This window comes from Plecotus auritus, assembly GCF_963455305.1.
Source record: "Plecotus auritus genome assembly, chromosome: 3".
Taxonomy (NCBI): domain Eukaryota; kingdom Metazoa; phylum Chordata; class Mammalia; order Chiroptera; family Vespertilionidae; genus Plecotus; species Plecotus auritus.
This window is the reverse complement of record NC_137772.1, coordinates 149,794,998-149,822,345: the sequence shown is the minus strand read 5'-3', so window position 1 is coordinate 149,822,345 and position 27,348 is coordinate 149,794,998. Positions and strand designations below refer to the sequence as shown.

The following is a 27,348-nucleotide window of genomic DNA, read 5'->3' as shown; positions in this document are numbered from 1 at the left end:
TAATAATTACCCTAGAGCATGTTTTCAATGATTGCATGTTTGTTATTATAAAAAACTTTAAATGTGTATTTTTCATTTGAGATTTTGTTAAATATTAGTGTGTGAGAGAAAAATAAAAGATGTAACTCACCTATATGTGTGTAGTAATAAGTGCTAAATATTAAAGATTTATTTTCTAAAATGCACTTAAACTAATACAACATTGCCTACATTATATTTCTCCATTCTTTCATTGCAATGTTAATCAGGAATTTAAACTCTATTTTGGGCACGGTATCCTGAGTACTATATGAAAAGAAAGTGATGATGGAATTTTTATTTTAGCATTAACAACAGTTTTCAAGGGAGCTAATTAAAATCTTTATCTGAGCCTTGAAGATGGGAAAACTGTGAATGCATGTGCTGAGTTCATATGCCTTTGAGATTTTTCTTTTCAATTTTATAATTTTACATTTCTAGTTTTTTACCCATTCTCCTATAAAAGCAGCGTTTCTTGATAACTTTAAATGCTGCTTCAACTTAAAGTGACAGTTAAACAGTTTCTAAGGTATTTTGAAATAGCTTAACAGGGGAAAACATCATTTTTGAGGGTTTAACAACAATTTAGGAATTCTATTTAGTCTTGTCCAGCTGGTATGCAACATGTCACTTTAAGGTGGTATCTTGGTTACCAGCAGGATCAGAAGGTGAGAAAAGTATTGCTTGGTTAATTTCCAAGCACCATTTAGGTTTTGCCAGTATATGTTGAGTTGGGTAGTACTGGTTGGACTTCAGGGAATAGTAAATGCTTATTTGTGATATATGTTTAGTTGGTCTCATTGGTAGTCTTGGTGTCCTTGAACTACACCTTTATAATGATCTCGAAGAAAATAATCTTTCCTTGCCCTTTACCTAACAATTTTATGGGACCATACATTTTATTTTTTGCCAAGATATTATGATATTATGTGTGTATTTATGGATAAATACAGGGAGTATGAGAGAGAGAGAGAGAGAGAGAGAGAGAGAGAGAGAGAGAGAGAGAGAGACTCAAATGTATTGTCTATTTGCTCTATGGTCATCTAGCAGATCAATTTCATTTTCTTGTGTTTCAGAATTTCAAGGTCATACTCATATTGTCTTTGGCTGAAAATAAATGAGTTTTTTGGTGGAGAGCTAGGTGGTGTAAGGTCAAGATGTGTGGTAAAATGGAAACTCCCATAATATTAGAAATTAAGATAAAATAAGGTTGCTCTTATTCATATTGAACTTAGGTTTTATTTTTCTATATAAAACATGATGTGTAGTGACTTGGGAAGAAATACATTAGTAAAAATGGAGTACTAACATTGCTAGAATGCCAGGTTTTGTGTTTTTGTATGCTTAATATATCACACAAGTGAAATAACATTCTGAGAAATATCTGGAACAATTTAATATAATATACTTATACAAAGTCCTCAAGGAAACTGGAGGCATGACACTGGAATTCGAATCCTGACTCATCTACCTTTTATATCTATGTTGGGGAATATATTTAACCTCCTTGTGTCTTTGTTTCCTTGTCTGTAAAATTAGAATAATAATAGCATCTTCATCCTTAAATTGTTTTGAGGAGTAAGTGACTTAATACTCTTCTCCCTTTCTTTGCTAGAAAGAAAACTTCAGGAGGTTTTTGTGTGTGTGTTTGCAGGATATATCCTACATACATCCTGAAACAATGGTGGCAACCATTTTAAATTTAAAATACTCCTCTAAACTGAGAAAAGTGTTTCTTATCATAATTAACTACTAACAAGAATATTTATGTATGGGCTCTGTGTTTTAGTAGCAATTTACTCCAAGATAACTGTTATTTATTGAGATTTGACCTTCTATATACTTGAGAAATTAATCAGTAAAGAATAATTTGAGATTATCACCTGTAGTTTGCCTATTATGGTGAATTTTCTTTTGTTTTCATAGAGAAAATATTAATTTTTGAATATGGAGCTAGAACATAGCATCACAGTTTATTGGTTAAAAAAGTCGGAGAGTTTTTTGTTTTTGTTTTTTAATGACAGGCAGCTTAAAAGATTTTGTTGTTCGAGACCATGAAGTCCATTATAGTACAAAGCTAATCATTTCTTGAATAATGTTTTGCTAAATACTAATGTTAGTTTAAGTAAGCCTGATAGACAACCTTATTCATCACTGCATAACATTTGAAGTCATCACTCTCCTGCCAATTGTAAATCTATTTTGTACTTTGTATCTCTTATATTTCCTGCATCAAACTCTGTCTTTGCTCTATTGTCATCTTCTTGTAGACCAGCAGGAGGTATCTCTCCATAGCTATACCTTCATAACTAGCATAGTGCCTGGCAAATAGTAGGCCCTCAATAAATGGTAGTTGGATGAACATGGTAATGAATGAATGAGAATGTTAGCACCTTTTAATTTATATCTACTGTATTGTGCTTAGTTAATTTTAAGGAGTAATAAAATCAATATTAAGACTCCTTCACTAAAGGTACAGTGGTGGGAAACCTAGGAGTTGAGGTACATTAAGATGTTTGCTTAGAGTTTTGAAATTATTATCTTATTTAAGAGTAATTATAATAAAAAACTTCCTTCCATAAAATATTGTTTTAATCAAATGACTTTTACTCCTTCTTCACCCAGCTGTTATTACAAACACATTGTTGATGAATTGATGCTGCTACCTTAAAATAAAAATGAGGGTGTATTCCACTAGAGACTTTTCTATATGAACCCAGACAAGATTCAATAATTCTGATGGATGATTCTTACAAGAAGTACCTAAAAAGAAACAGTCAATCAAAAATATAATTTAATTCTTATTACAGAACAGCAGATATCTGAACTTCTTAAGAAAATGTGTGCCCATCACTAAATGCTGCTGAGTTCTATCCTGTTTCAAACTAATAAAAATGCAGTTGCAGTGCCAGCTACATTAATTAGGAAGAAACTCTGTGGAAAAGTGAGATAAGAGTTGGAAACACTTTCATGTTCTTTGGAACGATAAGTGTATATGAATGTTATGCCGTGATCAGAGAGACTATCTAAAGTGTTTTTGTTTCTGAGGAATGTTCTAAAGAGTTTGAACTACGATATTCAAGAAACAGAGAAACAGCCGAAACCGGTTTGGCTCAGTGGATAGAGCGTCGGCCTGCGGACTGAAGGGTCCCAGGTTCGATTCCGGTCAAGGGCATGTACCTTGGTTGCGGGCACATCCCCAGTGTGGGGTGTGCAGGAGGCAGCTGATAGATGTTTCTCTCTCATCGATGTTTCTAACTCTCTATCCCTCTCCCTTCCTCTCTCTGTAAAATATCAATAAAATATTAAAAAACAAAACAAAAAAACAGAGAAACAACTACTGGTGATTTTGAAAAACTAGCTAAAGCCCAAGTTTGGGAAGAACTGCAGTCCAGAGTGGTTTAAAAAATGTCACATGACTTCAAAGTAATTTAATTTAAATAATTATAAAATTCTTGTATATACTTTATTTTACAATCTAATCTCAATAAAAATAGCAACTCGACCCCTTTCATGCTTTGTTGGGAGTTTTGCTTATAAAGGAAGAAGAAATGGTAAGGAAATAAGTGATTGGTGTTTTAACCCTGTTCGTTTAGATTCATTTAGATTTCTTTCTAACCTTTAGCCTTTCCAGATTTTCTCTTTTAAGTAATGGCATTTAAATAATGGCATGAATTTTAGGAATTTAAAAAATATTTTGTTAATAACTTAAATGTATGCAGAACCTGAGAATACAGTGGTCTGCAAAGTCAATGCTCATTTTTTGAGTGATTAAGTAAATATATTTAATAGTTTGGAAGATAAAAATACCTTTCTAAATCAAATTTTCTCACCTGGTTCTTCATTAAAAAAAAAAAAGTGAGTCCCTATAGCAATGAATTAAGTCGTTAGATGAACTAGGTATAGTAGACACATGCTCTCTGCCTCTGGGACATCACCTTCTATTGAGGGGGGAGGGGAGGGGTGGAGGGAGGAGCAAGTAAAGATGCCAGTGCAGAGCAGTACTGTTAGTGTCACATTTATAGAGGAGCCTGTGATGCTCTGGGTTACAAAGGAATGCTCCTCACTCAGATAAATGGGGTTAGGGATGGATTCTTTGAGATGTGAATTATAATGAGGAATACTTTTGAAGAATTTTAATTCAGGAAAAGTAGGCTAGCTTAAATTTTTCAAGAAGGACCTGCCATAGTTTTCCCTGTAGACCTAAAAATATTAGTTTATAATGGAACTAGGGAACACAAAATAAGGAAAAGCTCTGAGGGAAGTAGGCCACATTTCATTTGAGATTTGTGAGTTTCATATACTAGCAGGACATGTATAAGTAGATAGCCATTAGGAGGAAATTTGGGTCTAGAGAATAGTAAAGAGGCCAGTGCTAAAGATGTAGTGTTATGAGTAATCTGCATTAGCAGTAACAGTGACACTATTAGAGTATAGAATATAGAAACAGAGAGCTGAGGCTAAAACCTTGGAGGTTTAAATATGGATATGATAAAAGAAGAATAAGCAGAAAAAGATATTAAAATAAAATACAGAACTACAAAAACCATAACAATGTGTCTATTGACACACAACCAAAGTTTTCAGACAGTTGGATGGTGCTTAATGATCACATTGATGTAGAGAAGCTGAACACTGAATTTTAGTTATTGGATTTGACAGTCCTGAGCTTCATGATGACTTTAATAGAATGAATGGAAACGTCAGATTGCAAAGGATTTAATAGATACTTGGAAGTAAATGCAGAAAAGTTTACTATGAAGGTTTCATAGTAAAAAGGAGAAATGTCAGTATAGGATAAAAGGGCTGTGGAATGAATATTTTGGCTCAGTATGGAGAAAATTGTACTTGTTTGTAAACTGGAAGGAAACAGAAATAGAGAAGGAAAAGAGTAAGGACTCTTAATCAAGGTCCATAGTGTAGGAGTCTATTTTGAGTTTCAGATTATTTTTTATCTCTTAAAAGCACAAATAATATATTGCATGTATGTGAATCTTTATTGAGTCATGAGATTCTCATAAGGATCCATACTTCCCACTACAGCCCCCAATAAAATAAAGTTTGGAATCTCTGAAATGTACAGAAGGAACATTTTATGGGCAATGACCAAGGAAACAGGGTGACATTAATTTGAGAGGATGTATATTTTACACCATTTCATTGAAAAGTTCATCTGTAAATCTCAACATGTATATTAATAACAAAGATGAGCAGAATAACTCATATCACCTCTTAATTTTCTCTGAATTCTGAAGGAAAATAGACCTAAAAGGATCTGTACTGTACGCATAATGCAATACATGATTACTGAATACTTGCCCAGTCTGTGCCTGGCATAGTGCAGGGTCCTCAAACAATTAAGCAGGACACCTAACCCAGACTTTAAAGGAACCATGTCAATGTGATTCTAATAAGGGGACTTGCTATATACTCAAGAATTTTGGAAAATTATTCCAATGTTAGTGTGTAGGGTGGATTAGAGGTGGAAGATTTCTCCAGAGGTTATTGCTTTAAGCCAGGTATAAAGTGGTAAACACCTGAGTCAGTGGTCTGAATGCATCAATGTTGGAAATGGTGAGAAAAAAGGCAATTTGCTACTAGATATATTAAGAAGAAAGAATTGATAAAATTGTTCCTGGTTATAGAAAGAGGGAAGGAAGCAAAGATGACTTCATATGATGTTCATGACTAAAATAACTATCATATATATTTGTGTTTAGTCCATTGTAAGCCTCCAGTAAACCTAATTAGATGAATGAATACATGACCACGTGAGAAAGAGAGGAATCAATGTGTTGGAGGGTGGAGGGCAAGTTTTAGGCATTTCCAGTTTGAACAGAAAATGCCAAATTTAGATCTTTGCCTAAATTAAAACAATTTGTCAGCACACTATGCCCATTTCATACCCTATACTATTTTAGCAGTATTACAAAAGTGAGCCAGTTTTGCTAGGTCCACCTATCTTTTAGTCACACACTAAGAAATACAGCAGAATTTATGTAAATGAGCATAAGCCTGAAAGATTGATAGCTGGGGTCCAAACCTCAGTTTAACCTCTCACTACTAGTGTAACCTTGAACAAGTTGTATAATCATTCTGTTTCTGTGGGAATAATAGTATCATCTTCCTCATACGGTACTAAGGGCTTGATAAATGATATACTACCCACTAGCCTTCAATGATACACTAGAAACATGAGGTCTGCAGATCACTAGATAACTTATCCAAAGTTGTCTACCAGGAGATACTGGTTGTTTATTTCTTTGTACAAGACATTGTCTTGATTACAATGGCTTCAGATTAAAATAAGTATAGTCTAATATAGTAGGTTTAGAAAAATACATTTTCTTACTTTAAGTGCCTAATGTTCTAAGAGTTTTCAAAGTAAACATATTTCATTAGTTTATATGTACATATTTTAAAGAACGTGAAAATAATTAAAGAAGCTTGATTTTTTAAAAAATTACATATTCCAAAATTTCTTCTGTATATCATAAATCATTCATTTTGGTTTGGTTTTAAACTTTATAAAATTTCTAACTTTAGTTTTTTTTTTTGCTGGCTTTTTTAAGTTCATAGTGCTTTTACAAATGTAAAATAATTCTAGGGATTAAAAATAAATATCATACTCTCCCTTTTTCCAATATAATTGGTGGACTCAAAATGTTAGTGATTCTTCAGTAGCTTTAATCATTGTAAATTATGTGCTTTTACATTTGATTTAAGAAACAGGTAAAATTTTAATTTAATTGTTCAATTGAGATTGATACAGTTGTCTTGTCTTTTTTGTTTGTTTGGTTTATTTATCCTCACTAAAGATATTTTCCCATTGATTTTTTTGAGAGAGTGGAAGTGGGGAGAGAGACAGAGAGAGTGAAACATTGATGTGAGAGAGACACGTAATTGGTTGGGGGATCAAGACTGCAACCAAGATATATGCCCTTGACCAGAATCAAACCCGGGACCCTTCAGTCCTCAAACTCTATCCATTGAGCCAAAACATGTAGGGTGATACAGTTTTCTTTTATTTATCTTCTTACTAGAGGCCTGATGCACGAAAATTCGTGCAAGAGTAGACCTTCCTTCCCCCGGCTGCCAGCACCGGCTTCCCTCCTATACCCTGGACCAGGACTTCCCTCCTCCGCCGCAGCCAGGTACCTGGGTCCCAGGCTGCTTCCTTCCAGCTGCCCACAGGCACCCGGGGTCCAGGCTGGCTTCCCTCTGTCCTCAGCTTCATCAGGAAGGACATCTGGAATGATGTCCGGAAGATGTCCAGTCTAATTAGCATATTACCCTTTTATTATTATAGATTGCCCAAATAATACATAGAAGATATGTCATTTTAAAAAGTAGGTAATTTATATAGTTTAAAACAAAAAGTTGTGGTTACTATTATATGAACAACCTATTTCAATAGAGGCTTCCTTTTCCTATTGAGTTGTACTTGCTATTGCCTGGGTTTTCTCATATCTAGGTTTTTTGGATATGGACAATGTGACATAAAAAATGTAGGATGTGTGCCGAAACCGGTTTGGCTCAGTGGATAGAGCGTCGGCCTGCAGACTGAAGGGTCCCAGGTTCGATTCCGGTCAAGGGCATGTACCTTGGTTGCGGGCACATCCCCAGTGGGAGGTGTGCAGGAGGCAGCTGATCGATGTTTCTCTCTCATCGATGTTTCTAGCTCTCTATCCCTCTCCCTTCCTCTCTGTAAAATATCAATAAAATATTAAAAAAAAAAACAGAACACACTTTAAAAATGTAGGATGTGCTAAATATTTTGGTCAAGATAAACTTATACCATAAATTAAACATTAATTTTTTTATTATTTACTATATTTATTTGTTTATTGATACCTTCTTTTCTCATCAAAGTATATAGTACCTTCTGTAAATTATAAAAAATTTTATTGTGGCTTAACTATAAAATTAAAAAAGCTTAATTTTATTTACTTTGTGAATAGTATATTGCCATTCAACCAATGTCAGTATACTCTGCCTTCATGATTGTAGTTAATTTTTCATGATTTTATTGCCTTTTTATGAAAGTTTACATCTTTTACAATTTCTTGCATTATAAATATATTTACTACATATATTTGTTCATGTCTTTATTTTAGTATTTGGTACTTCAGCATTGGGATTGAATTTAGCAAATAGTAATACAGTTTTAATTGGATTTTATAAAACTTAAGCAACATGAAGGTTAAGACATTATCTGTCTTGTTTGACCCTGTGCCTTCAAGCCTACAAAAGTACCTTCCATGTAGCTGCTCAATAAATATGTGTTGATATAGAGGAGAGACGATGGGAGAGCTAGGGTACAAGAAAAAGGGAAAAACAAATTAGTATGGCATTTCTGGCCCTCAAGAACCTAGAGGCAAGATAAGGACATATGACAGGTGCATAAAAAAACTATGAGTAACAATTAGTTCAGTGATGAGATGTACACTCCAGTATACCATAATTATATGTGCTGTCAGTGTTTAAGAATAGAAAACTCTAGGCTATAATGTTTTCAAATTTGAATTGGTGTTAACTTTATTTTTTTTTAAATATATTTTATTGATTTTTTTACAGAGAGGAAAGGAGAGGGATAGAGAGTTAGAAACATCAATGAGAGAGAAGCATCGATCAGCTGCCTCCTGCACACCTCCTACTGGGGATGTGCCCACAACCAAGGTACATGTCCTTGACTGGAATCGAACCTGGGACCTTTTAGTCCGCAGGCTGATGCTCTATCCACTGAGCCAAAACGGTTAGGGCTGATGTTAACTTTATATTAAAAAGAATAATTATATCAATAAGAGTAGCACTAACAATAGCCAACTCAATAGGGCTTATTATGTGCTAACATTGTACTTATATTAATTTACCCAATGTTCACAACACTATTGGAGAATTATTATATTCAGGTGTTTTGGGTTTTTTTTAGATGAGGAAATTGATAATTATAGCTAGGAAGTGCTGGAGCCTGGATTTGAACTCAAGTTTTCTGAAGACAGAAGCCAATGACAACTAAAAAATAAGTCTTTGAAAGATCAATTCAGTTCTTTACTGTAAATGTCACTCAAATTTTTCCCATACCAAAGATTCCATTCATTGATTACTAGATTAGAATTATAGCAAAATAGTTAGCATTATAAATAATATCTATATATAAAAGCTAATATGCTAAGTGTCCAACCAATAGTTGATCATTTGGTCAACTGCTTGACCAGTCACTATGATGCACACTGATCACCAGGGAACAGGCACTCCAACCAGTAGGTTAGCTTGCTGAGGGGTCCGGCTGATCGGTACTGGGTGAGACTAGCTGGACACACCCTGGACCCCTCCCACAGGTCTCCCTGGCCTCTGAAATATTTCTTCTAATTAATTTCTTTTCAATGTGCACGAATTTGTGCACTGGGCCTCTAGTCATGATATAAATATTATTTCAAACTATTTAAAGCTTAAATGCATTAAGTAGTATAAATGTTAATAAATCATGTTTTATTGAAATTTTATTAAAGGACTATATTTTGAAACAAGCATAATAACTAAAAATTAGTGCCATAAATTAATTACTTTGGCTTTAGTCTCCCAAAACACATTATAATTATATAAATATATGCTCCCATGCTTGTGTTATTTGCCTAAGTGTATTCTCCCAATGGTTTTAACTTGACATCAGATCAAAGTTCACCTAAATTCCCACAATGATCAACTATTGCTTGTATAGATCATGTGAATAACAGTGGTCAATAGATTAAGTGCATGATGCTAGTTTTTGCAAATTTCTAGTCTAGATTTATTTCCTAACTAAATTTATCTCATAAAGAAGTCTAAACCTTTTTGAATAATTTAAAATCAAACTTGAAAATAAATTTATAAAAGAAATATATTCATTCATCCTAACAAAGGAATAAAGACAATGAAGACAATCAGTTGAACAAAAACAGGCTGGTAAAATCCACAGTGTATTCAATGCTGAGATTTTAGAGAGAGAGAAAAAGATGAAAGTAGATGCATTGTTGTATGGATTAAATTAGACAAGAGAGCCAAGCTTTCAAATTCGTTTTTTTTTTTTTTTTTTTTCTGATCAATTCACAAAGAAAATTAATATAAAGTTTTTGTGGCTTTCATCTCACATTGACTAATTATAGTGAAGGATTTTTCCCTGACATTTTTGCTTTTAAAAAATCCAAACAATCCTTATTCTAATAATAAAGCAAAGACTTGATTTTCTGAGTATTTTATGATATTTTAATATTGTGTTCTTAGAATTAAAGGGCTATGTTGGTTTGACTTGGGCTTGCATTGTAGCAAGGAACTAGAAAGTCTATAATGAGAATGGCACTTTCTAGTCACTGGGGTGAGAATAAAAAGATATGAATATAAGAACTTGGGCAAATTAATTTTTATTTTGAATATCTTATCAGTGAGGGGAATTATTGACTCCTTTTGAGAATCTGGTGCAGATACACAAATATATAAATGCATACAATTCTACATAATATTTCAGGAAATATACAGACATCTTGGAGCTATAGTCTCCACCAATAGGTAATGAACTAGGTCATTCCTAAAGGACTTTTGCATTCTATTCTAATACAGTTTGCAAACATTTTCCCCCCTAATTTATCCTTTTAACTGGGAAAAAAAAATTTTGAATGCTGTAAGTAAAAGCCTAGTTCTACTACTTTCTCCCCTACTTTTTGCCTTTGCCCACTGCAAACAAGATTCTTCTTATTCAAATATCACTTAGAGCTTCTTGGACCAAAGAATATTCTAATGTAATTATTGTTTAAATATTCATGTCTTGGATAATTTGATGTTATATCAGCTGATTTGCTTACATATAAGGTCAAAAACTTGAGGTAATTCATCATAAAGTAATCATTTATGTTTTCTTTACTAAGGTTCACTGAATCTTTTAACCTACATTGATTACTATAAAGTTAATTGTCCATATTTGAACATTACTCAAATTAGCCTTTTAAAAATTACACAATAAAAAAATGAAGATACACATAAGTCAGAATACATAAAGCATCATAAGCAAAGAACCTTTGGCAGTTTTTATTAGAAAACCATATCTTAATCATATTCCTCTAGATTATTTAAGCTATTTGTTATATTAAAACTATTTATATATAACCTAATAAAATTTATAGTACATATGTTCAATGGAAGAAAACAATTAATATATTAGAAACATGTCACTCTGAGAACACAGCACAATAAAATTTCTGACTTAGATCTTATTTTTGTCTATAAGCTTTCATGAATTTATATATATGTGCCATAAAATATCATCTTTTAATATTATAAAATTTGAAGTACAGTCTAGGAGAAGTATCTTAGTTAGGACAAAATGTATTTTGCTTTCATGTTTTATTTTTTATACATTTGTTTAACCCAAATTGGTTTATGTAGGCTTTTCCCATAATCTGCAACTCTAACTACTGTTTTTCATGACAAATCAGCAGGAGCACATTTTATTAGTCAAATATGCTATAGTTTACCATGCAAAGTTGATCTATCATGAAAGTAACTTAGGGGAACAATAACATTAAATGATTGCTAGCATCTAGGAGACCATTTTCTAAATTACCCATTCATTTATACATTCAAGAAGTATTTGTGAACTATTACTGTTCTGTGCCAAATGATGTTCTAGGCCCCAGTTATGCATTAATAAACCAAAATGAAAAGAACTTTAGCTCTTAGAGGTTTTTGAAGAGGTGATGGAGGAGAGAAGAGGAAACAAACAAACATACATGCAAAATAATGATAAGCACTACGAAGAACAGTACAGCTTTACTTATAAGTTAAACAAATCAACGGACTGAACATCATGGAGCCTGAAAACTAATTTTTAAATTAATATAATTTTACTCCTGGTAATAGGTAAAATAAATTTTTTTGAATCATGGTAAAGGTTGCCACCCACCCATAACTCCACACCATTATTCAAAGTGTAACCAAAGGGACTAGATCCTTCAGTGACCTCCCATGGTTCCCTCAGCCGGATCCCTCAGCAGAGGCTAACCCTGGCCTGCCTCCAGGTTTGACATGCTCCGTGTTTCTCCATCCTCACTGTATTGCAACCACATTCGCCATTTTTGTTGTTGCTTTTCAAACATATAAAGCTCATTTTCTGCCTCAGGACTTTACATGCATATTTTTTCACCTTGAATCCACCCCTTTACCCACCACCCCAGCTCCCAATATACCTTCAAACCCAGCTAATTCGTACATGTGATTTCTACATGGAAGCCGATTCTGGATGAGGGCCCCTGCTCTCACTTTCCTAGTATTTTTACCTGTCCTTTTTAGAACTCATCACAATGTAAGGAATTATATAATTGCATATACTCCTTGTGTATTATCTATCTCTGTCTTTCATTATCCTGAAGGCTCCTTGGGGTGAAGTAAGGGGGCACTGAGGTAGTTGTTGCTTTCCTTTGCCAATGAACTTTTAGTGTCTTGCACTCTGCCTGCCACAAATAAGCATTCAGAAAATTGTTTCTGAGAGAAGGAATGAATTTCCATGAAAAATGTCTTCAGTTTACAACACATGGTTTTATGCAACTCATGGCAAAGTGGGTTTTGGTGGGAGCTGGTAATAGCCTTTAAACCATGTGACTTAGCAAATGAGTCTAGTTGAGTCTTGTGTTTCTCAGTCTGCATCACGCACGGGTCCAGTCCCAAGCTCTGCTGGAAGTCTACTGCTTGCTTGTAGGCTCATGGTCCCAATGACAGATGGTTTTTAATCTTTGCTATTTGGCGTCCAGAATGGGAATATATTTCTAACTCATGTATTCTTTCCAACATGTAGGAAATGACTCTGGTTGGCTGTGCTTTCTGAGTAATCAAATACTTTTTGGGACCTGTAGCCATGGGAAAAGGCTTTAAATGCTCCCTGGCAGGAAAAACCACTTTATGCTTGGAATAATTGTAGAAAAAAGGATCCAATTGTGAAAAGCCACAATGTGTAAACCATGAAATAATTTCAGGATGTTATTATTTGATCATCTCATGCCCAATACTCTGAAGAACACACACACACACACACACACACACACATAAGCACACAGTGTCAGTGATGTTTTGTACGTCTCTTGAAATGAGAAATTAGAATTCTCCTTGAGGAGAGGAAGAATCTCTCAGTGCCTAACATATCCTAAATCTCCATATGGCACTTAACAATTTGTAGTAATATTCTATTTTATTTCTTTATTTGTCTCCCCAACTCTTTTTTCAGAGGCAAGACACTATCTTTCTCTTTTTTATTCCCAAGATCTGACCAAAAATGAAAAAGAAAAAGAGGTCAATATAGATAAGTCAATTAATGTTCAGTGACTGAATCACAGATAATAAATAACCACTTATAATGGAAACAACAAGGCAAAATGGAGCTCAGAAGCCACCCGGGGAACAAACTTCTTTTAGGCAACACCTATTTCTTTAAACCAACAACTAAGGTTTTCCCAAACCTAGTAAACCCTCCGATTTTCCTACTTGGATTTAAGCCATAAGGATTCTGTTCTATCAGTTGGCAAATAGGACTCCTCATAACTGCAGAAAAACTATAAAATTCTATTCAAAATATAATGAAAGCTGCAGGAGATTGTGTATGTATTTATCTTGTAGGAAAAACTTGAGTCCTACAGGGTGTTGCTATATTAGCTCCCTCCAGAGAATTGAAACTGAAACTGTAAAGAGAGCGGAATGGTCTGATTAGGATAAGAGCTACTGGAATATGCAGTCTCCAGTCTTAATTAGGACTACAAGATTCATCTGATAACATAAATCTCCCTCCTTGTGTTTCTACATTTGTGAATGAATTATGCCACCATACTTAGAATTTGGGGATTTCATATTCTAAAATCATTATTTAAAAACCTAACATATAAGAAAGTAGATAAATGCATTAAGGAGTGCATTAAATAAAACAATAAAAGGAAGAAGGGAAGAAAACAATGGGAAAGAAAGGAGGGAAGAGGAGAAAAGAACAGAAGAAGCAAGGAAGGAAGGGAACTATTAAAATATTAAGATAGAACCCCTCTGCAAGTCAGATGCATTTGTAGGTGCTATATTTCCATGTCCTCACTAGGTAAATAGCAATACCTTTCCTTTTTATTAGCACTGTGGCACTGCTGTTGCTTACAGAGATTCACAAGTCAAAATAGGCTCAGTTAGCTTTTCAATAATTTTAAAAGGTGGGAGAACCCTGCCAGAGAAGGATAGCACTTCAGTATCCTAACAAGGAGTCTTGTTAGCAAAACAAAGTGTGAATTGCTTAGAGATAATTCCCCCAGTGGGTAATTCCACTGGGCACTGCTGTGGCAGTGCATGCTATTTCTGCTCTGCAGACCAATGCCATTGGACAGGATATATCAGAAGAAACGTGAAAAACTCGCTTTTTTGGAACATTTATCCTTCTGGATTTTTCTTTATGTCAGCATGATTCACATGTATTGATTCTTAGCCGGGAGCACCTAGCACAACCAGGAATTAAGGAGGCTAGAGCAGGATGTGAATAATGAATGGGCTGCATAAATAATCAGAACTCTCTATGCCCAGATAGTAGTAAAAGCAAGTGCAGAATTGCAGGCCAGCATTGTGATGGATTATTCTTTTATTCTCTCTCAAGGGAAAACAGGAAAACGAGAACTAGCAAGGACTTGAGTGACAAACACTTGGATTCAGATCGATAGACTGTCCATTTGCCTATTGCTTCATTCCTGGAAATTGTGCTGCAACTGTCTGATTAAGGTATTTGGATAAAACAAAAACTTGGATAGTTTTTGTTGATCATCTTCCCCCAGCCCCATCCTTATACATATTTTGTGACATATGGTGGTGGTAGAGCATTTGTACAGAAGATTAGAGGTTTGTATCTCTTACTTTTAAGCTGATTTTATGATATTAAAAGTAAATACCTTTTGTAATTATTACTAGTATTAATAAATACCCTTGAAGTGCTAGTTTAGTTGATGGGGCACTGATCATTTATATAACATTTTTGCTTTCTCCTTCTTTCATTTTATACTTCATCACATCCCAAGATGTCATGGATCATTATCTGTAGATGATCTTGAGCAGCCTTGCATTCTACAAGAATATGCCATGACATCTGCCTCTGTGCTTTTGTGCCCTGTTGTACAGATGACATTTGGGTAGGGGGCGAGAGAGGAGGCAGAATTTGTCTCAGGCTGATGTTTCTTTGTGCCATGCCATGTCTCATTCTCATATATGCTTAATTGAACAATGAAGTGCATATATCATATTGTACTATTACATATGTTAGAGTACGTAATTGGGGTTGTAAAGTATCTGCTTGAATGTCTTAACTAATGAATTCCATCAAATTCAATTATCATTCTTAGACTCTTCATTAACCAATCAAATTGCTTCTTTGGTCTAAGTCATTTCTAACATACATTCACTAGACATAAACACTATTTTATCAAGTAAATTTGAGGTGATTAAATTATCTCACAGATCGTTATTTGAAGTCAAGTGTTACTGACATTTTAGATTTCCAAAGAATTGTCTTTTGCATTATTCTCATTGTAGACAGGAGAAATAATGTTATAGTATGAGACTGTCTTGAAGACTTTATTTCACTATTTGCATCTTAGTATTCCACACCCCTCCCCAGCAGGAAGTTGGATACAATAAGTCTCCAATACTAAAATCATTTAGAAATAAACCAACTATCCACCTATAAATTCACCAACATATTAAATAAATCTGTCCAGTAGGCTTTTGTTACAAGTTCTTCACCTTTTGGGAATGAACTATTTCAATACTAGGAGTTGCTCCTATTTATCATTCAGTATGATACTACAGAATAGAATCACATTTATTATTATATAAACATACTTTATATTAATTTTCATAAATTTTATATATATTATTAAAGTAAACAAAGTGGTCTGAAAATGCATATAACCAGAATCAAAAGCATTTTAGTTTCCTGGGAAATAATCGTCACAGTGATAACGGTTATTTCAATAACTTTATAATGAAAAACATGTGCTGATGCTCTGGCAGTGTGGTCCTTACTATACAGCTTTTAAAATATTTCCACTTTATTCTCTTCTATTTTGATGGTTTCTAGGAACAATTTCTTCTTCTATTCTGCAAATATTTTAAGGAGCATCTCAATGTAGCCTGAAGTGAACCTATATAAATATCTATTCGTGGGCACTATGCCAGGCTTGCTTAATCAGAATCTTTGAAAATGGGTTCCAGAACCCCGAGGGCTCCCAGGCTGCCAGAGGGATGTCTGATTGCCAGCTTAGGCCTGATCCCCCAGGGAGTGGGCATAAGCCAGAAGGTGGACATCCCCCAAGGGGTCCTGGACTGCAGGAGGGTGCAGGCCAGGCTGAGGGACCTCCCTGAGTGCACAAATTTTCATGCACCAGGACTCTAGTAAATATATAATTGATATCAAACATAAAAATATTGAAATTAAATTAAATTTATATTTTGCCCAACTGATATGACTCAGTGGTTGAATGCTGACCTATGAATTAGGATGTCATGATTTGATTCCTGGTCAGGGCACATGCCAGGATTTTGGGCTGGATCCCCATTAGGGGGCATGCAAAAGGCAATCAATGATTCTCTCTCATCATTGATCTTTCTACACTGAGTGGCCAGATTATTATGATCTCTGAACGCATAATAATCTGGCCACTCAGTGTGTGTGTGTGTGTGTGTGTGTGTGTGTGTGTGTGTGTGTGTGTGTGTATATATATATATATATATATATATATATATATATATATTAGAGGCCCAGTGCATGAATTCGTGCATGAGTGGGGTCCAGCCAGCCTGGCCAGGAGGGGACGTGGGCGGTTGGCCGGCCTGTCTGCTGGTCGAACTCCTGGTCATGGGGACAATTTGCATATTAGCCTTTTATTATATAGGATATACACTGAGTGGCCAGATTATTATGCGTTCAGAGATCATAATAATCTGGCCACTCAGTGTATTTCTCTCCCTCTCCCTTTTTCTCTGAAATCAATAAAAATATATTTTAAATAATTAAATTTAGATTTTTTCTTATATATTTTTATTTCTCAGGAATAATTTTATTTTTTAACACATTATTTTTTTTATTAAGGTATTATATGTGTACATATCTTACCATTGCCCCCCCACCCCACTCCCATACATGCCCTCACCCCCCAATGTTTTGCATCTGTTGGTTATTCTTATATGCATGCATATAAGTCCTTCAGTTGATCTCTTATTTCCCCCACCTCTCCCTAACCTTCCCACTGTAATTTGACAGTCTGTTAGGAATAATTTTAGACTATATTATTTCTGCTTTCATGCTAAATATTTTGAAATTAAAATTCAGTATATGGATGTCAATGATAATAACATCTATTAATTTAAAAGTTTTCCAAGGTTGTCAAGTAATATAAATTATCTCTACCATAGTAAAAGGTATTAAATTTATAGTTTGTACAATTAATTATTATTTTCACATTTGAATATTTAGTTTTAGAAAGCTTTCTAGATAACATCATTCTTTGCACATTAAATATATCTAAGAAGCACTACTTCTTTTAAAAATATATATGTATTTTTATTTATTTCAGTGGAAAAGGGAGAGGGAGAGATAGAAACATCAATGATAAGAGACAACCAACTGATCAGCTGCCTCCTACATTCTCCCTACTGGGGATTGAGCCAGCAACCCAGGCATGTGCTCTGACTGGGAATCAAACCATGACCTCCTTGTTCATGGGTTGATGCTCAACCACTGAACCACAATTGGTGGGGAAGCACCATTTATTTAAGAGCTAGAGCATGAGGGACAAAATAGTCTCAAATAGGGGTAGCCATGCAGTATTAAACTAGCTGTTAAGTAAAGTGGATGCTCACTAATGGTTATGTTCATAACTCAGGACAATAGATATATTCAATTATTATAAAATAAATGGATACATATAAGTTACACATCCATTGAGAAAGCATATGAATGGAGGAAATGTTTAAACAGAGACAAAAGCTACTCTGAGTTATTCAACCCACCACTGAAGTCTTTATCCAACTTTGTTTTTTCTACCCTTGCCTACCTGGTTTAGCTCAGTGGATAGAGCATCGGCCTATGGACTGAAGGGTCCCAGGTTTGATTCCAGTCAAGGGCACATGCCTGGGTTGTGGGCTCCATCCCCAGTGGGGGTCATGCAGGAGGCAGCCAATCAATGATTCTCTCTCATCATTGATGTTTCTATCTCTCTCTCCCTCTTTCTTCCTCTCTGAAATCAATAAAAATAATTAAAAATAAAGAATTCTACCCTCTATATATTTTTAAAGTTTAGCATAGAGTTTTTCAGTATACTAAATTTACCAAATTGAGTTTTTCAGTATACTAAATTTACCAAATTACTAAATTTACCCATAAAATTGTTCCTTTAATTTATCATATATTTATTGAATACCTATTGTGTATTAAGCACTATGCTAAATTTGTTACTTTTACTGCAGAAATTAGACTACAAAGAACAGTTTGTTCTATTTGAAATTTAGTATTTTACATTTTACCATTTTTTTATTTTTTGTTCATTAAATTTGGATGGTTTGAGAGAACAGGCAGCATCTGTGCCTGGGGATGGATGAATAAGAGTGTGAATAACTCAGGGAGTCTGCCCAAATAAGGACACTCTGTCTTATTTCTCCTCTAGCCTTTGGATTTCAAGGTGGTCTAGTGGCCCTAAGTAGAGACCCCCATAGTCCCATTTAACCTAAAGAACAAGAGTTACATGTGGAAATGCAAGCAGAACTATTTCCTCAATCTAAAATCCTCTATTCAAAGAAAAATGAATAATTTCAAAATAAAGGCCAATAATATATAGCATCTCCTGATATAATATTTAACATCTCCTTATTTGATATAAGACACACTAGTAAGCTAGTCTGCAATATAAAAAGCAAGAGTTGGAAAGCCATTCTGGGAAAAGAGTCCACAATTCTTTATCAAATCTAATTTTCAATAAAATAGATTATCTAAAAGAAAAGTTTCCAAAATCTCTATTGCTTAGGTTGAGGCACAGAAGTCATTTTATAATTTTTAAAAATCCCTCTTTACCCTGGAAACTGCACTGAGGGGGGAAATGTGTTTTTTTTTTTCTACTGAAGAAAGTGTCAAAATGGATTTTTAAATGTTAAGCACCCCTCTTTTCCATTCCATTCTCAAGAAACAAGAGCAAAAGATAACATGGATGTTGACAGCATTCAAATGAGAATCTTAGGACAGGAATAATCAATGTTATGCTGAGTTATCTCAAAATATATTTTTCAGCTTTCAAAACTAGTATGAAAACCTGGGCTTAGTAAGACTACAATGGTATCACCACCCTTTGTGTGAATTTCCCCAAGTACTTTTGTTTCCCCATCCATTTGAAATGATACTTCAAAATTTCTGACCAAATCTATATCACCAGTTATCTTCCCATATAAACTTTGACATTCCATACATTTAGGTTTTCAGTCAATGTCTTTATTTCCTACTCTCCCTTGGCCTTACAAATCTTGTTCATTGGGGAGCCTGATTTTAGACATTTATGTATTCATCAGTGATTTTGTTAAGCATCTTCTATGCCAGTCACTCTTCCAAGCCCTCTCTTCAGGACCCGTTCTCATGAGGATTTCATTTTAGTGGAGAGACAAACTATTATCAAAGGACAAATACATAAATACTTATGCCCAGTAAAATATTGGTCATCTAATAACTTTAATCACATTCTACTCTACCTTTTTTCCTCCCAAGTTTTATGTAGTGAGTGATCCTACTCTTCATTTTAATCTCATTATTACTGTTGTCAACCATGCTAAAATCAATCTGATCCACTTATTTTAACTTTTTCAAGGCTTTCCATCTTCTTAAATGGAAAGGACAGGGTATGCATACATTTACATATTAGAGAAAGCTGAATTGCCTGAGAAATCTAATCCACATAAGATAGGCCTAAGTAATGGTGTAGGGGTAGAAGGGAAGGCTATACCATGGCTTTACAGAATCAAAAACTCACAACCCAGACCTCATAAGACAACTTTTTGGATCTTGAGATTTTTCTTAATTACATTTTCCAGTGACTGAATGCCCTATTCTGGGACACATCAGAATAAACCGTTTGCTCTGTTGCTCTGCCTGTCTGACAAAGTAATTTTGGTATGGATTATGTTGGACTAGCCATCTCTAAATTCAATAAGGTCTATATGTATCTAGTCAAGATAAAAAGAGCAATCATTGTGGCAATAGGAAGTAAATTATTTAATTGAAGATACTGGCTATAAAGCACAAAATAGATGATAAGAAATAATACATAGCAACTAAAATTTTATTTAGTGACGATTTACAATTTATTTTATGCTGATTTATTTTTTATTTGAGTGTATCTTTTGCCAATTGTTAGGCCTTTAAATGATTCTTCATTTGTCATACATTTACCCCTTAAGTTATGTGTAGCTAAACATATATTGAACATATACTCAGGAAAATAATAAAGTTCATGTGAACATGGGAAGAGAACTTGATATAATCCTATAGAGAAACAGAGCCAAAATAGGAAATGGATAAATAGATGAAAAAAACATTTTCAAAAACCTAGTAATTATGTGAGGCAACAAAGGGATATACTGAAGGACAGAACATTGTTTCTGGCGCTATGTAATGAACTCTGGAAAGCTATGTTTTCCTAACATAGTAACATGCACATTGAACTACCTGAAATATAGTCTAAACTCACTGTCTGCATCTAGATGAATCACTGATTATTAACCCATTTCATATCAACAGTTCTAGTGGACTGAGATGAGGCACTCAACCACCTCCCATTTATAAATATTTCTAAATATATAGATCAATACCAGATAAACCTGAAAATCATCAAGGGTCAGAAAAAAAGAATTCAAAGGCAGAGGAGAAAGACTCAGAGCTGATGTCATGACTAAACAGGGAGAGGCCAGCCCCTTATCAAGTCTCTCATGGTTAAAAAACTTGGGTAAAATGAGGTTAGAGTTCTGGAACTGAAATTCTCACATAAATTCAAGACCTTGGAGAAGCCGTTTCTTCCTTGATGAAGCAGCAAGAAAATTGCACTCACTGGTCTAGGGAAGTGACTAGAGTTTGTCTTCCTAGGAATATAGGTGAAACGAAAAAAGAAAATAACTCTAGTGTAACAAATCAAAACACTAGACCTTGGCATGTACCAGTGTGGGGCTTAAATTTATGTTATTCACAGTACATGAATTTCCCTAAATATAATTTATGTAAACTAATGGAAACCTACCGTTCTTATAGAAACATGTCAGCTCGAGCACACAGGACCCTTGAAAGGAAAGAAAACAAAACACACACACACACACACACACACACATAAAAAAAAATACCCCACAAAACAACAACAAAAAAAAACAACAACAAACAAAATATCAACAACACACTGCCGAAACCGGTTTGGCTCAGTGGATAGAGCGTCGGCCTGCGGACTGAAGGGTCCCGGGTTCGATTCCGGTCAAGGGCACGTACCTTGGTTGCGGGCACATCCCCAGTAGGGGGTGTGCAGGAGGCAGCTGATCGATGTTTCTCTCTCATCGATGTTTCTAGCTCTCTATCCCTCTTCCTTCCTGTCTGTAAAATATCAATAAAATATATTAAAAAAAAAATATCAACAACACACAAACAAACCTGAAAATGAGTTTTCAATTAAATAATGATAAATTACTGTGTGAGAATTATCCAACACAATGAAGAATAAGCAAGCACCAAAAGCAGGAGAACTAAAATCCTAAATATTTGAGATAGTTTAACAATATGGAAAAAGCATAACTAACCACTTTGAATTATTAAGAAAAAAGGGAAGAGATAAAAACCAACAATAGGACATAATGAAAACAAATCAGCAGATATAGTATATAAATTTAAATTTTTAATGAAAATGTTTAGGAGGAAAAGAGAATAGCCTTAGAGAATATTAATGGAATGTGAATTATATCTGTAGACATTTTCTAGAATGAGAAGAGTGTTAACAGATGGGGAAAAAATGAGTAATTACACAAATGTCTACTAAGAATTCCAAATGGATGGAATTAAAAGTTAATAACTGAGAATTTTCGATACCCGAAGATGCAGATACCATATAGAGAACCATCCTAGCCACAAACCAGCCAAATAAAACAAACTGAGATACATAGACATTGTAACAAAGCCACAGAACTCCAAAAACAATGCCAAGATCTTAAAATCAGAGAGAACAGACAATATAAAGAAACAAGGAAAAAGGTAATATTTTGTCACCTAAAATAACAAGATGACAAATGGTAAAAAAATAACTTCAGGTGTTGAAGTGAAATAACTAGCAAACTCAAATTCCATACTTACATAAAGTATTCAAATAATTATTGAAGATTAATTCTGGGTATGTTTACTTTATTAGAGATCTGAGTTCAAACTTAGGTTCAAAATAGAAAAAAATCAAGAATTAATAGGAAGATAGAACAACAAAACCAAATTTATTTAAGGTTGCAATATAACCTTTTAAAACAAGAATAAAGAATTTTGAGATGTAAAATGAGAAAAAAAGAAGTACAAATGTGCACTTAAAGTAAATATATGCCATTACATGAAACATTGTAAACTAAGGACCAAAGGAGAGAAACATTTAAATTATAGAAAAAAGTAATGGGAGTGATGAATGAGATGATGTAATGTTCTGAAGAGAAAGTAGAAATCTATTCTTAAAAAATTTTTTAAAGATAATTATTTTTGTGAAAAAGTATAAACAATTCTGCCAGATGATGGAGAAATACATTTTTAAATATTTCCTAGCTCTCACATACAGGGTGGGGCACAAGTAGACTTACAGTTGTGAGTACACAAAACACAGTTTATTCTTTGATCACTTTTTATTGCTTATTGTATTACTAGAAGCCCAGTCCACTAAGGGGGGTCCCTCAGCCCAGTCTGTGCCCTCTTGCAACCCAGGGAGCGAGCCTAAGCTGTCAGTTGGACATCCGTAGCGCTGCCACAGAGGTGGGAAAGGCTCCCGCCACTGCCGCTGCGCTCGCCAGCCATGAGCCTGCCTTCTGGTTGAACAGCGTTCCCCCTGTGGGAGTGCACTGACCACCAGGGGGCAGCTCTTGCATTGAGCATCTGCCCTGTGGTGGTCAGTGCACGTCATAGCGACTGGTCGACCGGTCGACTTTCTGCCCTCTGGTGGTCAGTGCACATCATAGCAAGCGGTTGAGCGACCTTAGCATATCATTAGCATATTATGCTTTGATTGGTTGACCGGGTGAATGTATGACAGGACACTTAGCATATTAGGCTTTTATTATATAGGATTTTCCATACAACAACTGTAAACCTACTTTTACGCCACCTTGTACTTATAGATAAGTATTGAGACTGTACTTAGAAGGCTTAGAGTAATAAATAGGAAGGTTTTCTGAAATATAATCACAACATCACAATTATCTAATTCATAAATTATTTTAGTATTTTCTTATTACACTTTGAACAAGAGGCAGTCTGGGGGAAAAAGTCTTTTAGAAAAAAAATATCATTCCAAAGTAGCTCCCAGTCAAGATGGCAGCTGCGTGTAGAGCATGACCAGATTAATCCTTTTGGTTTAGTGGTTGTTTGATGTTATACAGAAAGAAAAATGAACATCTGATGGCATCCAAGAAAGCACTCCTCTAGGGTAGAATAGTCATCCTACTCACTCTATGTTCTTTAGGACTTCTAATTCTAAAAATATTGGAGGTTTTTATCCATGTTGTTTACTTATGAGTATAAATGTAAGGAAATTCTGTTTTATCGACAGAATTCGAGTAATTCTGGTCTCATAAAATTTCTGACTCTTGAATAAGATTTTATAAACTTATTTAAGGTCAGCATGCTTCAAGTTTATTTTGGATGCAAAATGATCTATTGAAATCAACAAAGGAGATCATTTCAAAAAGTATTCATCCAATAAAAATTCTCTATAGTTAGAAAATTTACATTGATCTATTTTTATTTACCAGCAACTTTTTTCTTTTCTTTATAAAAACTTTATAGGAGAGGAGATATTTAAAAATAAAACAAAAGGGAGAAAATATTATCTGTAACTTCAAAAATTGTATTCAATTTTGCCTGCTCTTAACGTAGCATGGTATTTAATACTTACCTGAATTTTTTGATTCTGTTATGTTGTGGGCAGGCGGAATAGTGTTTTCCCACCAATTTCTTGTATATAGGCAAGAGCATACAACCCCAAAATCCAAGTTTGTGTTTTTCTCCTGAAAGAAATATCTCTGGTAAATAGAAAGGATGATTTATGTGTATATATATGACCATATATAAAAAAATAATCTTTGTGTTCATCATTAAGTTGAAATTATATTGCTTTAAGTCATTGTTTACAGTTTCTTTCTGTATATCTCCAATATACTACTTAGTTTTAGATCTCTGATACCTTAAGATGTATAACAGTTGAAATAAATCTATTGTTTCCCCCAAAAAATGTTTTTAGTTGGTAGTTTTTCTTCTTTATTTAATGAAAAAAATAATTTCTTTCATGGTTATAGCAATTTTTTCAAAGTTTTAGCTAACCTAATACAGTGACTGAAAATTGCCTTTGCCTAATATTTATTCAGAAAGTAAAAGCTATATTTTAATAATTATAACTATAGAGTAAAAGGTCATTTGGTTTTGTATACTAACCATTCCTGTTTATATATAATGGAATATATATTTCTTTTAGCAGGAGAAAAATTATTCTTTCATATTTAAAAAGCCTTGTCATTCATACCCTGAAACTACATTTTTTTTTTTGCTTTTATAGAATATATATTATCCATTTTCCACATGGACACTGAAATTTAGTTCGTGAAATGGAATATATATCTGTTTATATGTTTCTCTGTAATAGGATTTTAGACTGTGATGGGTGGTTTTCCATATACACATGAAGGATTATATACATATATTTTTTATTTCCTAAAATGCCATCAGTATTGTCAGTCTCTGAATATAGAAACTGCCTCAGTGTTTCTGATATTTCTTATTAAAATATAGTCACAATGCAGAATGGAGAAATACATTTTATGAAGCATGACCATGAAATAACAAAAGTCCTTTTTTTAAAAAAAGGTCATACACTGAAACTTATGTCCAAATGAATGTTGTCCTTCACTGTGTTCACCTTGGATTTCAGAAATGCTGCTGTTGTTCAAAATATTTTGTAACACATTTTTGTGAACTGTTTTTAGAGCCAATTTATACTCCAGAAAGCATTTCTCAGCAAACACTGGGAAGACATTGCATTATTATGAGTAGTAAATATATGGAGGTAGCATGTCTGAGACATTGCTTTTAATGAGTTTATGTTTCAAACAAAATAGGCATCTATCAAGTATACTTTTATTTTACATAGAACATTTTTTCCTTGAAAATATATGTATCACAGAATAGGAGGGCTTCTAAGCTTATGGGGGCTCATGAGTCACATGTTGGCTAAAGGACCTTATCACAGAATATTACATTACACTCTTTCAATATTTTTTAAAAACAATACAGGAAACAACAACGATTCAGGCTGGATCAATGAGTGTAGGCTTACTGTTTTACTCACTTCTTGTTATATCATTTACTTATGTCCTTATCTCAGACAAGTATATAAGGTCCTTACTAGAACCCATAAAACCATACATGACATGCTCCTGTTAGCCTTTAAATCTCTTCCAGAAGATAGAATAAGAGAAAATACTCTCTAATTGGTTTTATGAGACCAGAATTACCTGAATACAAAAACTCTACAGAGACTTTCCAAGTAAATTGCAGATCAGTAGGTCTTAATAACATAGAAGCAAAAATCCTCAACAAGAGGCAGTCCATAAGCTAGAAGGATGGTCTATCTTCTGTCAGCTGTTCATTTTTTAAACCAATATTCACCATTTTGAGCACTATTCTATGTGGTCAGGAGGTCAGACTTGTTACCATCACACATTTAGTCAGCCAGTTATTACTTAAATCATCCAACAAATATTTCTTGAACATGTATAATGTGTCAGACATTATACCTGGTACTGGGGAATATAGCAGTGACCAAAATAGGACAAATTTCTGCTCTTCTGGAACTTATCTTTTACTGGGGAAACAGACAATAAAAAAGTCATACATGTAAAATACATAGTATCTTAGTGATATGCTAAGAAGGAAAGGAGAATTTAATGTGCACATGAAGGTGAAATTTAAATAGGTTGTTCAGAGATGACACCATTGAGAAGGTGACTTTTGTAAAACCCTAAAGGATGTATAGGAGAGGCTCTTGACAATGTCTATTGGAAAAGAGGAGGTAGAAAGAACAAGCAGACACATAAGTAGGAGGCCAGTGAAGACTGAGACAAGCGAGTGCTTGGAGATAAAGTTGAAGAGTTAGTTAGGTGGAGAACAAATCATGCAGGGCCTTGAGGAAAATGGTGAGGAGTTTAGACTTTCTACTTAGTATAATGGAAAGCCACTGGAGGATTTTTAATAGGGAAAATGCCATAAAATGATTGGCTGTTATAAAAATTTATTGTAGTTTCTCTGGAGAAGGTATATTTAAGTGTCAAAAGTACAGCCCTGGCTGGTGTGGCTCAGTTTGTTGGAGCATTGTCTTGTATACTAGAAGGTCATGGGTTCAATTTTTGGTCAGGGCACATACCCAAAATGCACGTTTGATCCCACATTGGGGTGCATCCAGGAAGCAACTGATCAATGTTTTTCTCTCACATCAATGATTCTCTCTCTCCTTCTCCCTTCCTCTCTCTCTGAAATCAATTTTTTATAAAAAGTACTGGCCGAGAGACAATAGGAAGTTATTGTAGTAGTGAGGGGAGGAAGCTGTCGAAGATTAGTAGCTTTGATTTGACTCAGGGCAGTATAATGGTGAAAAGTAGAGAGACTTGAGACATATTCTGAAAGTAGAACCTATATGACCTATAGTTGGGTTAGTCATGGGGAGTGAGAAAAATTAATCAAGAATTATCCTAAGTTTTGCCTTAAACAACTTGGTGAAGCCATTTACTGTGATGGGAAGATTCAAACAGGAATAAGTAAAGGAGGAGAAACCAAGTTTTGTTTTCTCCATAGTAAGTTTGAGATTCTCATTGGATATCCAAGAGATGACAAACAGGCAGTTAGATAGAGGAGGCTGGACCCCACCTTACTAAAAGTTGCTTAAATATTAGTGACATTTGTCATGTCACTTTATTATGTCTATATTGAATAAGTGTAACTTTACAGAGTACCAGGGTTAATTTGACAGATAATTGATGTAGAGAGCCTGA

General features: G+C 34.3%; 1 protein-coding gene across 4 annotated transcripts in view; it reads left to right on the top strand.

The window, feature by feature from the left end:
• Positions 1-27,348, top strand: part of SYT1 (synaptotagmin 1) — a 562,599-nt gene that overhangs the window by 102,359 nt on the left and 432,892 nt on the right. For 2 of the 4 annotated variants that reach the window (XM_080659089.1, XM_080659091.1), the window contains exon 2: positions 14,660-14,781. The exons of the other annotated variants lie outside the window; for them this stretch is intronic. The gene's annotated coding sequence lies outside the window, so the exon portion shown is untranslated. The remainder of the gene's footprint in view (positions 1-14,659; positions 14,782-27,348) is intronic. 4 annotated transcript variants of the gene reach the window in all.